This window comes from Camellia sinensis, chromosome 3, assembly GCF_055761805.1.
Source record: "Camellia sinensis isolate YWXY chromosome 3, ASM5576180v1, whole genome shotgun sequence".
Classification (NCBI taxonomy): Eukaryota; Viridiplantae; Streptophyta; class Magnoliopsida; order Ericales; family Theaceae; genus Camellia; species Camellia sinensis.
The window spans coordinates 57131519-57150521 of NC_138963.1; the positions used below are offsets into that span (position 1 = coordinate 57131519).

The following is a 19003-nucleotide window of genomic DNA, read 5'->3' on the forward strand; positions in this document are numbered from 1 at the left end:
ATTTTACTAACCTTAGCTCAGGGGCCGGTTCCCAGTTGTTTTGACGGGTAACATATATATATATATATACCAATTCCGATTGGTAGCTCAAAAGTCTGATGGCTCGAATGGCTCGACACCAAAACGTCGTTTTGGTGTCTTTTTTTTCGTGTTTTTCTGAACTAAAGAAGAAGAAGAAGAGAAGAAGAAGGAGCTGAATTTCGGCATCAACACAAGGAGATGATGTTTAATCTGGGTTTCGACATCAAAAAAAAAAATTGGTGATGATGTTGAAGAAAACTGATGATGTTAACCCAATTTTTCTTGATGTTGGGTAGAAAAATGCAAAGAAAAGGAGGAAGAAGAAGAAAAATGCAGAGAAAACAGAGAAAAAAAATGCAGTTCGGGCCATCATCTTCATCATCTTCAACATCATCATCATCTTCATCAACAAAAAAAAAAAAATTCCTCTGCAGATCCGGATCTCATCATCAATAATTTTTTTTTTTTTTTTTTGCAGATCCAGATCTACTTAGAAAAAAGGCAGAATTTTTTTTTTTTGTTTTCAGATCCAGATCTGCGATCGCCGCCACCATCACCGACCATCACCGTTGATCGCCTCTTCTCTTCCCTCCTCTCTTCTCTCTCTCTCTCTCTCTCCTTCCTCTTCTCTTCCCTCTCTGTTTGTTCGAAAGAATGAAAATGAAGAAAGAAAAAAGAAAAAAGAAAAAAAAAAACTGCCCAAAACGGGCCATTCGAGCCACATGAAATTCGAGCTACGAGTCATTTTTCATATATATACCTAGTTAGACTCCCACGCGATTGTCAGCGTCAATAATTGAAATATATATTTAAGATTATGTATAGAGAACAATATAAACATAATTATATTTTTATTAAGAGAGATGAAATAAATAATAATAATTATCTCAAGTACATGTTTATGTATCATTTTCAGTTATTTTGAATATCAAAGCAACTATTGATTTATTGAAAGCAATACAATACTCCATTGATTTTACTTTCTAATTGCCGTGGTAATGTTGTAGAATAACCATAACCTTCAATTTTATTGTAATCAACCACCAAAATTCATGGATTTTGGAGTTATGAAGCATACAATAAGATAAGAGATGTCCCAAGGGAAGACACAGAATAACATCAGAGGGACATACTCATTTGTTCATCCAAATCACACCTCGGAGACATTTTCCTTCAAGAAATAAATCATAAGCTTTGTTGATGTCTTCAAAGCTCACCTCATGTGTAAAAAATTTATCCAGATGTAATTCCCGGAAGCATAAAAACATAAAAGATGATTAATAAGGTGAAATTATAAAAAATCAAACCCTTCATTTACAAATTTCTTTAAATTGTTCATCTCCATGTCCTTCACAAACTTCTCTTTCTCCTGAAAAAACAGAATAAATACATTCATGCATTAAAATCACTTGACAAAAGAAAAAAACAAGATTGATCATACAGATAGCAAAAACATCAGTTTGGTCACAAAGAACCACTGAAATTCTCCTTGCAAAGGAAGCTAGCCCTAATAGAGGGACCAAATCTTAATAGACACTGCAATAGGTTCTAAAAACAATTTGAAGTAAATTATTTCCAAAATCATGAAATTCTCCTTTGAGAATTAAGAAACTAAAGTGGCATACTCATAGCATGTTAGAAAACATTATATCTAGAGATATGAACAAAAGTCATATCAAGCAAACAAGCACATCATCCATATATGAATAACACCCCGAAATTTAGTATCCTATCAGATCAAATGATTACAAGAGGAAACATAACGAATAGGAAGGAATATTAAATCATGCCATGTCAATGAAAACCATTAGGAGTATACATGACTTCAAGAGGAATAAAATCCACGAGCACTTTTAGAACAGCAAAACAAGACAAAATGGCAGGTTACTGTTTGAAAGATTGGTTCCATCTCTTTTGGTTAATTGTAAATTTCAAGATTTAGGAATGCTGCAAAAGTATGTTGAATTGGAGTGAAAGAGAATTTGGGTGAAAGCATATATATGTCAAGTTTTCATTGGGTAGTTGTTTGAATAAAGGAAATGGTTCTACCCGCTTAACTTGCATTTTTGAAAACTCGGTTAGTTACAGGGAAGCTTTATTTTGTTTCTTCTTTTCAATGTCAAAGTAACAGCTTGACAAACATTTAATTGAAAAGGTATCATTTTTCCCTAAAAGAATATTGTTCTTTTTTAATTGCTTAACTTGCATTTTTGGAAACTTGGTTAGTGACAGGGAAGCTTTATTTTGTTTCTTCCTTTCAATGTCAAAGTAACAGCTTGACAAACATGTAATTGAAAAAGTATCATTTTTCCCTAAAAGAATATTGTTCTTTTTTAAATTGTTATTATTTTCTCTCTTTTGTGTTTCTGTTTTGGGTTTTCTTGTCCTATATTGATTCAGATGGTTAAGATGTGGAATGAATTTCTCTTGTTTTCTTCAGCACATGCATGGGCTTGGTGCTTGAGGAGCTCATTATTTTCATCGGCTCAGACCTGTTCTTCAGGATGTTGGGTTATTTCTTCTTCCAGTTTGTATATTTTGTTTTGTTGTTATTTTTCTTTCTTTACCTATAAACTGCAGTGTCTATAATAGGCCACCTTTTCTTATATCTGAACTAGTGTGAGTCGGGCAAGACAAAGCTTGCATCAGTGAGACCATATTCACCTCATCTTTGTGCTGTTCTTTATTCTTTTGTGACCCAGAAATTAATTGGGATTGAAATATTGGTACCGTTTGGTAACACTTACGCTTTCAGTTTTCTATTTATATTTACAAAAATTTAAAAAACTCAAATAAAAACTTGTTTGGTAAAATTTTTGATTTATAAATCAGTGGTCTCAGTTTATAAATTTGGCCAAAAAATGAAAACACAAAAAAATATGTTTCCGTTTTGAGTTTTGAGTTTTTTTTTTTTTTACCACCCAACACTAGCCACCATCCGCCACCATTTTCCACCACCGTCTTCCGCCACCACCATCCACCCCTCGCCACCACCTGCCACCACCACCCACCTGCCACCCACTCGCCACCACCGCCACCACCACCACCACCACCACCTACCACCCACCTGCCATCCACCCGCCGCCACCACCCACCACCGGCCACTACCATCCACCGCCTGCCACCACCACCCACCACCTACTTGCCACCACCACTCACCAGCCACCTGCCACCACCATTCACCACCAGCCACCCACCACCACCAGCCACCTACCACCCACCCACCCGCCACCACCACCACCATCACCCACCACCCACCTACCACCACCACCACCCACTCGCTACCACCTACCACCCGCCACCATCATCCACCCACCCACTACCACTACCACTACCACCACCCGCCATCCGCCATCCACCAACCACCCACCACCACCACCCACTCGCTACCACCCACCACCCGCCACCGTCACCCACCCACCCACCATCACCACCTACTACCCACCCGTCACCACCCACCACCATTAGTCATCCACCACCCACCACCCACCACCACCACCACCACCCACCAGCGTCACCCATCCACCACCCGCCACCACCTGCCGTCCGCCACCCACTACCCGCCACCGCCACCCACCCACCCACCCCCACCACCCGCCACCGTCACCCACCCACTCACCACCACCACCACTCACCGTCACCACTTTCCACCACCATCTTCCGCCGCCACTTGCCACCACTTGCAATTTCTCACTCTTTTTTATATTTTTAAAATTTTTTAAACATTTTGTCAATTACCAAACGCGTTTGTAGTTTATGTTTTTCTAAAAATAAACAAAAACCAGTTTATAAATTTTTTGTAAATATTAACTGAAAACGTAAACGTTACCAAACACACCCATTTAGGGATTAGGAATTATATTTCGAAGAATATGAAAATAGCAGTAGCAAGAATTTTTAGGACTAACTCAGGAATGCATCAAAAGTTAAAAATATTGTTTTTTCATTACATTTGTGAGTTTATCTTAATTTTGTGAGCATACACCATCAAGTCGAATAACTGATTGATAGGATCTTAATTTTGTGAGCAATCTACTCATTATACTTGATAGCTAAATCTCAGAGCCATTTTCCTATCAAGTATGACATCGACGGATTGGATGGGGGTTCAGTGTTTTTGACACAAGATTTCAAGTTTTTTTTCTTCTTCTCTTTGGGAAAATAAATAAATGTTCGTATGAGATTCAAATTCCTCTGTGTTTTTTCATTTTTTGTGTTTAATTATTTGTCTGCTGGTGGTAGACTAAGTTTTCTCATGTTTCACATAATATTTAAAAGTCAGACTTTGAATTAGTTATGGAGACACAAATAGAATTACTTTAAGAGTGACAAGAGACAAAAAGGTGTAATATTTAAAATGACATCAAGTTCTTGAAATTTTTGATACATCATAATCTTAAACAAAGTTAAGAACAATTTTACAAATATTCAAATGCTTTCAAAAGACGCAATGGGCTCATCTCATCTAAAGAGGGAATAGGAGAACTGGGAAGATACACAAAAGTTATTAGAACCCAACTGAACTGTGATATTATAACTTACTTTGGAACATGAGAGAGCAACAAAATCACAACTTTAGTACGTAAGGTTCTTACATTTTAAGCCTTTCGCAGGTATCACTTTGTCACGTGCGAATGGAAAAACCAGTTTGGTGTTTTCCTACATGAATAAAGCAGACAATTTTGTCTATAATTTCTGAATACATTGAAATTTAATAAGGAATCACAAATTTTGGTACTTTTTCCATCAAAATAATCAAATATTGAATTATGGAAACCCATAATTTTTTGCTTTGCCAAACTCAGTTGGGCTTAGACAGCCATATTGTCAAGCAGATGGTATGCATAATTTGTCTATGCACCTAACAAACGTCAATGTAATACAAAAGCATAGAAATCAAGTATTGACATCTCCATCATAGAAGACAGAAACTGCAAACAAAAAATTTACATACCAGATTGTTCGGATTGGCAGCTGGTCTGTGAAAGAAAAAAAACAGAGTGCAACCCAAATGCAAACTGCAGAATAAAGGAAGATGCAACACTCAAACGAACAGTAAGAAATTGAACAAATCCAAGGGCAAACTCACATACCAGATTGTCTGGTTTCCTAGACATGGTGAAATCCAAACCGCAGAGAGTATATATATAGATCATTTTCTACACTGATTCACTGTTTTTGTCTTGCAGCACATGGGAAACTCTTTCAGAGGCAAATATACCAGCAAACAATAGCACCATTTCAACAACGGCTTGCTGGAGAAGCACCACACAGAGGTCTCTGAAAAATTGTTTTTTTTTTTGTCCTGATTACATAGTTTATTGATTTGAAATATGGCTTCATCTATCCCTTGGAATTCATTGTTTGTTTTCTGTTACTTCTTATGACAGCTATTACAAGAACACTATGATGAAGTCTGGTTCTTGCGATTTTCACACAACGGGAAATACTTAGCCTCATCATCCAATGATCGATTGTTTCCAATAAATTTCTTACTTGAACATAGAATCAAACACTTGGTGGGCAGGAATTATAAAAAAATGTCAAAAAAGAAGAACTTCATCCCAAAACACAAACCCATGAACAGCAATAAATTTCTCACTGGAACATAGAATCAAACACTTGGTGGGCAGGGATTATAACTAATGTCAAAAAAGAAGTTCATCCCCCAAACACAAACTCATGAACAGTTAAATTCAACAAGAAGAAATTGAAGTCAATATAGGCACTAACCAACCTCATAAACAGATATCTAAAAAAAACAAAAATGTTCAATGAAACAAACACTGGAAAACAGAAATTGAAGAATTGCCATACCTCTGCTGTTTCGTTGACAAAACGCAGATTAATTTGCACAAACGCAATGAAACACTATACACCTCTTAAGATTGCAGAACTTGTGTAACAAGCTTGGCTGAAAAGCTGCAGCAACACAGGTGGCAAGAAGCGATGCACAGCTTGCTGGAGAAGCTGCAACTGTCGAAGAGCTAGCTAGAGAAGCCCCAACTGATGAAGAGCGTGATAAGCAATCTTGAAAGACGCAAATGCCTATTCGTGAAGGAAACACATAAGATCCACCAACAATTTTACTTCGAAAATTCAAAATATTTTAGTGGTTTGCAAGGAAGTAACAGAACACACAATATCGATCAATATTGTAACATATGAAGAAAAGGTTTAGAATACAGAATGTGATCACACAAAATCAACCTTACACGTTTTCTTCAAAAATCTTAAGTGATTGTGTTTTATTTTGATTAGAGAACAAGAATAACAAAACACACAATTGTGGATCAATCCCACTACTTTCGAAGAAAGATTATGAGTAATTTCACAATGAGAATCACACAAAAATAACCACACAATTGAGAATTTATATAAATTACTTGGGAGCTCCCTTCCCAGCTATCACACCGGCCTTATTAGCGTTTTGAGTCTCATCTGTAAGTGTCTCTATCAAGCAAATCCCTTTTGGTTCATTTTCTAGTTTCGGTTTTGATGAAATTTAAAAACTTGCACTCATTTGGATAACTCATTTTTGTCTTTCAAATTGTGCAGTTAAATTTGACTTGTTTATAAAAGAATAATGTTTAAGGCCCGAAATTAGTGGCTCGAATTTGACTCAAAAGTCAAAACGACGTCGTTTTGGGTTTTGATTTTTTTTTTTTTTTTTTTCTTCTTCTTCCTCAGTCTGATACGCAGTGAGGGAGGAGAGAAAGAGGGAGAGAAAGAGAGGGAGAGGGAGAGGCCGTCGCCGTTGTCGTCGCCAATAGCCGATCGCCGCGCCTCCGCCTTCGCCGCCTCGCTGCTCTGCTCTGATCGTCGCCGTCGCTGCTCTGATCGTCGCCTCCGCCCCTCGTCGGCTCTGCCCCGCTCGTCGCCTCCGCCGATCGTGTCGCCTCCGCCGCCTCCTCCTCCATTTTTTAGGCCCCCTCCATTCCTTCCTCCCCCTCCCCCTCCCCCTCCCCCTCCTCCTCCCCCTCCCCCTCCTCCTCCTCCCCCTTCCCTCCCCCTCCTTCCCTTCTTCGTCTTCCTCCTTTCTCCTACTGAAAAGAAAAAAAAAAAAAAAATTAGGAAAATTTTTTTTGAGCCATTCGAGCCGCTGCCCATTCGGGCTCTGTACCACCACTGTTTATAAAATTGATAAGTTTTTATTAAGTTGAGCTTAGCTAACTTAGTTAATTTAATATCACTCTTTTTAATTGAATAGGGTTTACAGACTAGACAGTCGAGTTGGGATCTCCACAACTTTATTTTGATAATCTGATCTGCTCATTTTATAATTTTCTATGTATAAATCATTTATGAAAAAATCATATTGATCTAATAATTGTAGTTATATTATTTTGTTGCATTTTTTCCTTTTTCAAAAAAAAATAAAAATAGATGGTCTATTTTAAAAATCATCTTTATATATATATATATATATATATATATATATTTTTAAAAAAATATGACTTCAATCATTGAATCAATATAATTTTTTTTTTTTTTTTTTTTCCATGTATGACCTACACATAAAGGCTAGCAAAATGAACGAATTAAATTGTTGGAGATCCAACTAGACTGTCTAGTTGACGCATGGTCTAAAGAAAGTCTCTATTTTTTTATTTAACGTTTTTTTATAAAATATTTCCCAATTAATATATAATATTTTTTTTCTTGGCTTTTTGTGTGGGCTTTGGCGCGTTTTTTTTTTTTTTTCACACTATCTTCGGTTTATGGAATATAAAATAATTATTCTATCATAATGTTTAATTTCTCGTTTGGCTTATAAAAATAAATTTAAAAAATTACATTATAAATAAAATTATCTTTCATCATCATAACAAAATGATCATTTCAAGAAGGATAAAAAATGACTATTCCTAATTAAGTTAAAAGCTAATAAAAAAAGGTGCATTACCAATTGCAAATATGCAATCGATTAATGGATTAAGTTTATTCTGAGATCAGATTATTTGTGTTTTGGTCAGGTTTTCAAAGCATAGACAAATATGGATCTAAACCTATTGCCAAACAGAGAACTTGCCGAGGATCTCCCAGTCTCTTCACTATCGACTGATAGATCAATTTCCATACTTTATCAGATGACAGAAGAAAACGATGGCATCCCCATTCGATGGCTGACTTCTTTTGGTGAGGATTTTTTGTTGAATCCAAGGCTTTATGTTCGAACTCATGAGGTCTATTATAGATTCTGTTTCAATAATTTTAATTATTCATTTTGTAAGGTTCTCTGTGCATATTATTTATGAAAAAAAATTACACCAATCTAATAATAATAACTTTTTAAGTTTATTTCTAAAAAAATAACGATAAATGTGCTTTTAAAAATAGTTCATCTATTTTTTAAATAAAAAAAAAATAGACGAACATAATAAAATGAAATGACTATTGTTATCTAATTTTTCCATGAATAATATACACAAAAAGCTTTACAAACTTAATTGTTTAAATCATCAAAACCTAAATATAAGGATCAAATTCAAACTAAACTCAACCCATATTATATTATTTTTTACTTATTTGATGGAAATAAGCAATGTATATAAAGGTCAAAAGATTGACTTTCTTGACTAATGAGAAAAATATAATTAATTTTATAATTTTGATATAATTATACATTATTTCCATTAATTTTATAATTGGGTAACAATTCCACCCGCAACAATTTGACCGATGTCAGTTTGATAGGTAATGATATAATTATTTCGCCCTTTAAAAATTATTTTTCATAATTTTTTCAAATAAAAATTTAGAAAATATTTGAAATTATCAAAAAAAAAATTCTCACAATTCAACTTATAATGATGTGATATAATAAATGTTAATTTTTATTTTATTATTATTATTATTATTTATCTATCTCCTTATTATATCATTATAAGTGGATTTATAGATTAAAAAATGTGAGTCTAGCATTTCTCTAAAAATACCCATGACTTTGTTGATTTTTCTTTTATTAATATATATCTCTTTAATTCATTTCGCTTAGTGCCCTGCGAAAGTGGAATTGTTGATGGGGATCTACAGGTACATTCCTTCACCATTATATTTTAGTTTTTTAACACTTAATCTATTTTAGAGACAATATTTAGAAATAAATAACACATATTGTAAATTTGAATATAATATTTTTAAAATAAAATAAAATAATATAGATTTATACATTTTAATTTCTTATAATTCTAAGAATTAGTGTTATGTTATATTTAAGACTGGATTGGAAATAGATTATTTTAGTAATTTTTTGACTAAAATATAAGATTAAAAAAAAAAGAAGAAGAAGAATTCTACCATACACACCTCTTGAAAGGGGTGTAACATATATACTATAGTTATGTCATTTTCTTCTTTAGTTATAATTAATTTTTTTTTTAGTTATGATATTATTTTAGTTATAACTCATAATATCTTTGGTTATACCTTATCTCTGTGTGCTCATATGGGCCTGATTCGGGGCCTATTTTGATAGTCCAAACTGTTCATTTTTTAGAGTACATCGAGTAGAATATACTTATAAAAAATCAAATTGATTGGATATCGTTAACATTTTCGTCTCCTCGCATTTGTATTCAGTTTCATACTACAAATTACATTTTTCATCTATTTTTGTAAATACAAATATGAGTTGATAAAAAGGTTAATAGTGTCTAATTAATTTTATTTTTTATAAGTATATTCTATTCGATATATTCTAAAAAGTAAACGGTTTAAATTATCAAACAGGCCCCGAAATGGGCCCATATGGGCGCACAACAATGACTGTTGTCTCAGGACACGTTAGCTACCCTGTTTCCTATAAGTATATACTCATAATTTTATTTACCTTGTTTGATTTTGATTGATTTTCTATAATAAAAAAAATTGTTTTTTGTGAATTTTTTTATTATTTTAAACAATTTTTTTTATTTTTTAAATCCAGCTAATTTAGATGCACCTAAAAAGTAAATACTGATGAAAAATATATTAAAAAATCAATAAATACAACAAAACATAAAAATATACTAAATTTTTATACTTTTTGTATTTTTTCGTATTTAGTGAATTTTTAAAGACTTTTTTTCCATAAATATTATACTTTTTAAATGTATTTAGATTATGTGAATCTAAAAACAAATTACTTAAAAAATTTTAAAAAAATCATTAAAAACAATATAGATATATATATATATATATATATATGGAAAATAAAAATATTATTTTTTAAAAATCAATTTACACAAAAAAGGATAATTAATACTTTCACATATTATGTCCTGTATTTTTTTTTTTTTTTAAATTTGCTTATATTTGCATAGCCATGTTGGGTGACATGTTATTACTTCTTAAGCTTCAAAATATGAGTGATGAGGTAGTGGTGGACATAGGGTTGGTTGGCGGGCGGGGCCCTCCCACCCCTCAATTTTTGAAAAATTATATTTTTATCATGTAATTTTAAATATTTATAAAGGTTTACATTTTGGTCCCTTCAAAATATATATAATTTTATTCTAATCCTTTCAAATTTTAAATAATTTTACTTTATCGTTGAAAATATTTATTATTTTCATGCATTTTTTTAGTAATTATAAAATAAATTAATATTTTAGTCACCCCAAACCTTTGAAAAATTTCATAACTTTCATGTCATTTTGAGTTTTTGTAAGATAAATTAATATCTTGGTTTTTGAAATCTATATAATCTTATTTTAATTCCTCTAAAATTTATATTATTTTACTTTAGGCCCCTTTATTCAATTTCCTCGTCGGCCACTGACTATATAGTTTGCTAAAATAAGATATGTGTAAAGTGCTTAATTATTTATTTATTTATTTATGCTTTTTCGTTCTTTTTTTTAATTATTTTTAATTTTAACACCCGAGTGATCTATAAACCAATAGAAAGGTTGTTTTTGTTACCGTTTCTGGTCACAAGGGTTTGAGTCATGAAAATAATTTCTCAACAGAAATAAAAATAAGAGTATCTGCATTAGCAGCGTTAAAAATATTTATTAAAGTGTTTTATATGATAAAAAGTGATAAAAGTGAGACTCAATTTTATGTGTTAAAGGTTTGTCAATTTAATGTATATGAATGTTCTAATCGAAATATTAAAATGTATGTTAAAATATGTGTTTAGTAAAATCCACTTGAATATATATGACTAAATATTTATGTGAGGAGAATAAAATAATTAAAAAGGTAAATTACACTGACGGCTCACTTAGTTTGAAAAAAATACAATATATCTCACAAGTTTAACATAATTATACTAGGCTCTTTTAAGGTTTTAATTCATATAATGTGTGGCCCATTTTTATCAAAAATTTGTTAGTCGTATGAATAAAAAAATAATGTTGCCATCTCTTTTACATTGAAATGTACATTTTACATTGTGTATCGTTGTGTATTCATACCATCTATACTAGTTTTGGATTTGGGAATCCTACTATGACTAAAGTCACAATAGTAATATGTGGTGCCCTGATGTGGGGCTTTTTTGAATTTTTTTTAATAATCCAAACCAATCATATTTTAGAATTCGTCGAGTATATCATTCATAAAAAAAATCAAATTAATCGGAAATCAGCAACCCAATGATCATATTCAAATTATTTTAAAAAATTATGAAGATCATGCCAACTGTTTATTTTTTTTTTTTAAAATGTGCTTTTGTTATAGAATTATAGATTTCCAATCAATTTGATTTTTTTGCATGAATGAACTATTCAACAAATTCTATAATAGGAACAGTTCAGATTATAATAAGAGACTCAAAAAATACCCACTGGGGCACCACAGTCACAACAGTGGTCACAACAGCACTCCTTGGTCCATTAGTTTTGGCCTTTTTAACTTTACCAAAAAAAAGATCGGTGTAATTATGTTAAAATTGTGATACTTATTATATTTTCTCTAAACTTTAACGTTGTGTTTGATTGGAAATTTGGAAAGGGAAAAGGAAAATGTGTGTGAAACTAGATGAAATATAGGTATATTTTATTCACATTTCACTACATTTTTCCTTTTTTTTTTTTCAAATCTCTTCCAAAATCCCTCAACCAAACATAGTATAAGGGATATCAATATAATTTACCTAATGTAAAATTTTAAAAAATTACCACGGGCCACCACCCTGCACCAAATCTTCAGGGCCTTCATGCGCCAAAGTAAGTCAATGTTTGATACTAGTGTAATTTTTTTGTTCATTTGTTTTTTCAATAGTCAGTACCGAAATGTTTACATGTACAACTTTTAGCCCTACAAAACCTAGAACAAAATATTACAGAGCCGTGTGTGGTAGTTCTTTTATATTTTTTGGGCCACTGGGGACTTATAGTAGGTCCAAACTCTAAACCATGCCTATGATTAGGCAAATTTTGTGTTAGCATGTGGAAAGAAATCCACTGAATTTAAATGGAAGGGAAATTAATGAGAGTAGAAATTACAATGATAAAATAGTAAAAATGAATGAAAACATTTTTTTTCCACAAAAAATTAGTTGTTGATTGTTAAATTAGTTCTTGAGGGAAGTTGAATCTCCAACCTCTCCCATGCAATTAGACCACAAACAAGGCCATTGGAAACAAAATGCCTTTTAAGTTCATATCGGAATTTTGATTCAATTAAAAATAAAACAAAAAAAGGATATGGAAGCAATGGTTCCAAAGCTTTAGTTGAGTGTGTGTCTTGGTGTACTTTAGGGTCAAAAGCCCACCACTGATGAACAGGATAAGCTCACACAACTTAGCTTGGGGAATTTTGTTGGGAACACATCCCAACCTCTACCAAGGTAAAAGCCAATAATTTTCAGTTGTATGTATGAAATCTTTATGTTATTTTAGAAACATTACTTTTTATTTTGTGCATTGGGCAAAGTATTTGAAAATTCATTTGGAGTTCCTAGCATTGCTCTATTTTTCAGCTTCAATGATCACTTAAACTGGTCCATTACCTGTTGCAGGCTTCCAGATCATGAGGAAACTTACAACCAAGAGGTACTACCATCTCCACCATGCAAAAGAGCCGAGTTGTCCTCCTCGGAAGGGAAAGGTCGAACTTATAAGAAGTTCAGTTTTGAAGAAATGGAAAAACTGATTGAAGGAGTTGAGAAATATGGAGGGAAGTAAGTTTTATTATGACATGAAACACAACTAAGAAATGGAACATAATTAGGATACCATGTTTTTTTAAAAACTGAATTAGGATACCATGTTGATTTTGTCATTTTGTATCGCAGATGCTGCAATTGGAAAACTATTAAGAAGCTATATTTCGAAGATTCAGATCGATCAAAAGACCAATTGAAGGTAAAGAGTTTCACTTGCAATCTTTCCATACTACATTGTACCTTTTCCCCATTTAGCGCTACTTAATAGTTTATTAGAAAAATTACAAAAAAAAATCTCATAGTTTAAGGCATGTAACAAAATAAACCCTAAATTTTGTAATTCATCAATTTATACCATAATTTTTTGATTTGTTTTCAATATAAATTATTTGTCTATTTCCGTTAACTAAAATTGACGAACAAAAATAATATTTTAGTCATTATATTAAATGTAGGTATATGAAAAATATCTAAAATATCATTTTTCATTAAGTTTAATAATTATAATACTCTTTTTCCATCAATTTTACCTAAAAAAATAGGCAAATGATTCAAATTAAAAACAAATCAAAAAATTAGGATTTAAATTGATAAAATTAAAATTTTATTTTATTATAAAGCTTATTTATTTTATAATTTTCCTTCGTTTATATCCCCGTGCAAGCACTAAGAACTTTTTCCTTAGAAAGCCAAGGTATTGTTTGCTAAACTTTAAAATTGAAATTTGAAATATGAAAATTAAGGTATTGACAATTGAACAAGGGTCTGTTTGGTAACGTTTATTTAAAAATTTCTATTTTTATTTATAAAAAAAATTGAAAAATTGTAAATAAAAAATTGTTTAGTATCTATTTCCGTTTTCAAAAATTTAGTTTAGCAAATTCTTGTAACCGTAACTTTCACTTATTTACAGGGAAAAGAAATTTATATTACTTTTTATTATAAGACAACTTAAAAAATACGTGGACACGGTGCAATTTGCGATTTATTACCATTTATGCACTAAGTAAATTATATGACATCTCTTTTTTTATCATGATATTACTTTTGATTTGCATTTTTGTAATGTTGAATTATTAAAATTTAAGTTCCTGAATATATTTAGAATGCTCTTTGATTTATTAGTTCATCTTTAATCATGATTAATTGATTTCAATAATATTTAAGCTATTAAAATATGTCCTAACCCAATCCTTTGAACTTGTTTAAACTTGCCTTTTGCACTTCTTTTTTCTTCTCTATATTTACAACCAAAAAAAAAAAAAAATTTGAAAAATTGTAAACAAAAATTTGTTTAGTATCTCTTTCTATTTTTAAAAACTTGCAAATAGTTTAGTAAAATTTTGTAATCGTAAAAAATTGGTTTCACAAATAATATGCACACTTACACCTTTTTTTCACAGTATGCATAGTAGAATTTCTCTAAAATTTTATGATGCTCTATTTTTGGTTAAGATGTTTATTATTAAATATGCTTGGAAGCACTCGCAATACTTCATATAAAATAAAGTATAAGGTTGTGTGTCATAGTGGATTATATATAGTTCAATAAATATTTTTTCCGTATATACAAGTATTGATTATTCAAATAAAATAAAATAAAAAATATTGATTATTTAAATATTGTTTTAAATGAGGTGGCATTTTGACCATGCAGGAAAAATGGAGACATATGAAGAAATCTGCAAACAAGCAAACAGATCCCCATCTAAAGAAGCTCTATGTGCGGGCATTGAAAGTCCAGATGAGTCCTCCAAAGTCCAAATCATCCAAGTGCAAGGTGGAGGAGCTCCCAAATTCCAATTTAGAAAATCAATAAATATATATATTTGTATTATTAAACATGATCCGAGTGCATCGTCCTATTTTAGTCTATGTTTAAATTATAAATTTAAATTAGCAATTGAATTGTAAAATTAAAGTATAATTTTAATTATTTATTTTGATAATATTAGCGTTATCGTTCTATAAAATTGTTACTTCAATAGTTATATATATATATATATATATTAATTTTAATTAAATTATTTATCTATTTTAACAATTTAAGTTTTACCGTATTATAAAAGTGTAATTATCATACAATAATTTTGTATAATATATATTAAATTATAAAACAGTAAAATAAATACTCATTTTGATATTAAAAAAAAATTAAATTAGAAGAAGAATCAGTAATATAAAATTAAAAGTAATTCTAACTATTTAATTTTTTTATATTCATTTGAAAAATAAAAATATGTAGAAATAGAAATTATATAAAATTTATTAAAAAAATTAAATATAAATATGTTGTAGTTGGATTATCATATAATGATTTTATATGATATATATATATATATATATATATATTAAATTATAAGATTGTAAAATAAACATTCTTAATTAAATTAAAATATCAACTATATAAAAGAAATTTAACAATGACCAACCAAAAAAGTATCACATAACAACATGTAAACCCAAAAAGAAAAATAATGAAGACATCCAAACGATAGATACATGTCAGTGTATAAAGTGATTAATCAGCTGTAATATGATGTCAAAACATAAAAGAACTTACTATTCAACAATTGAAAAAGTAACTCAAGTAGTAAATTCAAACTTTATAAATTTCTCGAGAGTATTATTATTATGCCGGTTTTTCCTCATGTGGGTTATGATTATATAAAATAATATAAGAAATAAAGTATAATTTCATATATATAATTACTATAAAATTTAAACAACAAATCAATAATATAGAATTGGTATTTGGTATAGAATAATGCACGAAAAAATAAGGAAAAAAGAAAAGAGGCAATTTAGCATTAAAAAAAAATCCTAATACCCTTGAGAAAATTAGAAGAAAAAACATGAAACGCAAAATTGGTATTGGATTTGTGAATTATCTCAATTTACCATGAAAAATATTTTGAAAAGAAATATTTGTCAAATAGAGTGCATATAAAATAAGTAAAGTTAGTATAATTTAAATTATGTTTGAGTTTGTGTAGAATTCTATATGTAATTAAAAAAATATACGCTGGCTTGGCTCTCTTAGAAAAAAGTAACTCCTTATAATATACCACTTAAGCATAAGAAAAACACTACTTTTAATATAATATATATATATATATATATATATTAGTGGGTGACCTTTGCGATGCATGGAAATTTATTTTTAAAATAAAAAATTAATTTTAAGTCTTTATATTTTTTTGTGTAGAAAATTTTAACAATTGAAAGTCAAATACAAACAAATTTGTTAATAGCTAATGAAAAATTTTGTCGCTATATGTGTGATCATATGTAAAAGGCTTGTAAAAATAATTTTTTTCAATTTTTTTTTTTTGAAAAAAAAGAGAGTGTTTTTTCAACCTAAAATCAAATTTTCATTTGTGTTAATCAAATTTACCAAAAATCGTAAATTCTGCTTGTATCAAAATAGTTTTTTTTTTTGAAAAAAAATAAAAACTACGGAAAGTTCTATAATATACAAATTATGACTTGGTTATAACTCCTAGTGTATTATTTTGGTTATTAACCAAAAAGTTCTTTGCCAATTTCTTATTTTTTTATTATGTCTAAAGTGATGCATCGAATCTTTAATTATGTTTCAAGTGGTGTTTGATTATGATCTATTATAATACTTTTATATGACAATATTTAAGTATTTTATTGCATGAAAAAATACTTAAATTGGTTGGCTCAAAGGTAGGATTTATACTTATATCGGTAAGATCGTAAGAGTTATTCACATTGATGTATAAAAAATTACATATTCAAATCATAAACAATTTCTCAAAGGGAATCAGGCATAAAATATCTAAACCTCAATAATTTCAGTTCTCAAAAGAGTCTTGATTAATTATGTGACATCATCATAACTGCAAATTTTTTATTCCAGCCAAATTATTTTTGCATATATTTTGTGGCAAAGCTCACAAACGTACGTTATCAGTAATACTATAAATTCAAATTTTTATTTAAGAATTATTCAAGAAATATCAATAGGTGCCTTAATGTAACGCCCTCAAAATAAACCCAAAAACAGACATCCATGATACAAGAAAGAGATTTCATATTACAATCATCAGAGTATTCTTACAAAAGGTATTACATGTTGACAACAAAAGTAAATGCCCTATAGGCTTACAATTTTCCAAGTCAACACTTGGTTACAAAAAAAAGAGTACTAACTCTACACAAAATAAGCCCTTAGCTTGGTATATGTAATACAACAAAAACAACAAAAAGGAGTCTGACAGCCTCAAGCCTTCCAAGCTACGTCCTTAGAGGTGGCATAACACATGTACCTGAAAATGATGTCCCATATAGGGTGAGCCAACGCCCAGTAGAGATATGCTAAACATAATATGAGCAATAACTAAAACATTAGCACTTGATAAACGTTTAACTCATGTAAACCAACATACAGTACAATCCAGCTCAATAATCCTTTACTTAACAAAAACTCAACTTATAAACACGGCTCAGAACCTGGCCAAACAACTTAAGTGAGACTACATCTCATGCCAACAATACTTCAAACTGCCATTTCACGGAAATTGCGTCCGCAGGATTCGACACCCATGTGTAATTATTTTCTTATGGCCATTTTACGGAAATTTCATCCGCGGGACTCGGCACCCATGTATAGATATTTTCGAATTTCCATTTTACGAAAATTTCATCCGCGGGATTTGGTACCCATATATAATTATTTTCGAATTGCCATATTACGAAAATTTCATCCGCGGGATTAGGCACCCATGTATTCAAATACTCATCATATACAATGATTAATCAATACATAAATTCGTTGTATTATTCCAACCGTCATACTCAATGACATACTCAAATTGATTAGTTTTAATTCACCTAATCATCATGCAGTGTCTACAACAATCAAGACTATCCTCCACCGATAGTCCAAAACAGTTATTTCTAAACAGATAATAAATGCATCAACAGATAAACTATCAACATTTTCAAAGGTGAGTGATTAATGAATCCAACTCCACCATTATACCTTATAATGAGCCAATTTCATTATTTCCACTCAATTTCGTATTCCGATAATAAATGTCATTAATTACACTAGTGACCCAAATGTACCAAAACATGGCATTTTTCCCGTTTCCTCAACATCGACCCAAAGGTCTAAATATCATTAACAATATCAATAACCTCCTTCTTAGATCCAAAACACATATGTTCCCATCTTTCCAATATAACATATCTTAAACCCTAACTTCCCAAATCAAACCATTTATACAAAAAGCAAAACATTTAGGTTAAAGCTCATAAAAATGAGTAGTTATCCCCTATCTCAAATTCAAAGCTCAAAGGAAGAAGGTGAAGAAATTCGAAATGCTCCAAACCCCAATATTTTCAGATCAAAACGTAGCCCCCAACAAGCTTCACACTTTTTACAAAGGCCCAAGGATAGAAGAACACTCCTACTAGATCAAACCCTAGAGAGAAGTTGGAGTTTTAGAGTGAGGTGCTCTCCAATGAAGGTTTTGAGAAGTAAGCGAGAGAAAAGAAGTTGAAAAAGTGATAAAAAAAGTCAAACTTCGGACTGATATACAAGTCACCCCGCTCGAGCGTGGAACTTCCCGCTCGAGCGTCAGACACAGACTCACGCTCGAGCATCAAAAGCGCCACTCGAGCGCTGGATGCATACTTTCGGAAGTTTTGCAGACCATGGTCCCCGCTCGAGCGTACGACGACTTGCAGAGACAAAATACTAGGAGATGAATATTCACGCTCGAGCGTTAAAACGCCCGCTCGAGCAGAGAAGCAACAACAAAGGGCTCGCTTGAGCGTCAAAAGCCCCGCTCGAGCGTGAATGCCAAAATCTGGACATCAACTTTTGATTGCTAACATAACCAACCTGTT

The 19003-nt window shown here is 31.1% G+C and overlaps 1 long non-coding RNA gene across 4 annotated transcripts; it reads right to left on the reverse strand.

Annotated features, from left to right (window-relative positions):
• Positions 1-995: 995 nt before the first annotated feature.
• On the reverse strand, positions 996-6383 carry LOC145822540 (uncharacterized). 4 transcript variants are annotated; one of them, XR_014363929.1, is made up of 4 exons: positions 5839-6383; positions 4976-5039; positions 4564-4680; positions 996-1390 (listed from the first exon to the last, which is right to left on the reverse strand). It is a non-coding gene; the product is annotated as an uncharacterized LOC145822540 (long non-coding RNA). The 4 variants fall into 4 exon arrangements; XR_014363927.1 differs by having other exon boundaries at positions 4617-4680; positions 4976-6383; XR_014363926.1 differs by having other exon boundaries at positions 4976-6383.
• Between the last annotated feature and the right edge of the window lie 12620 nt (positions 6384-19003).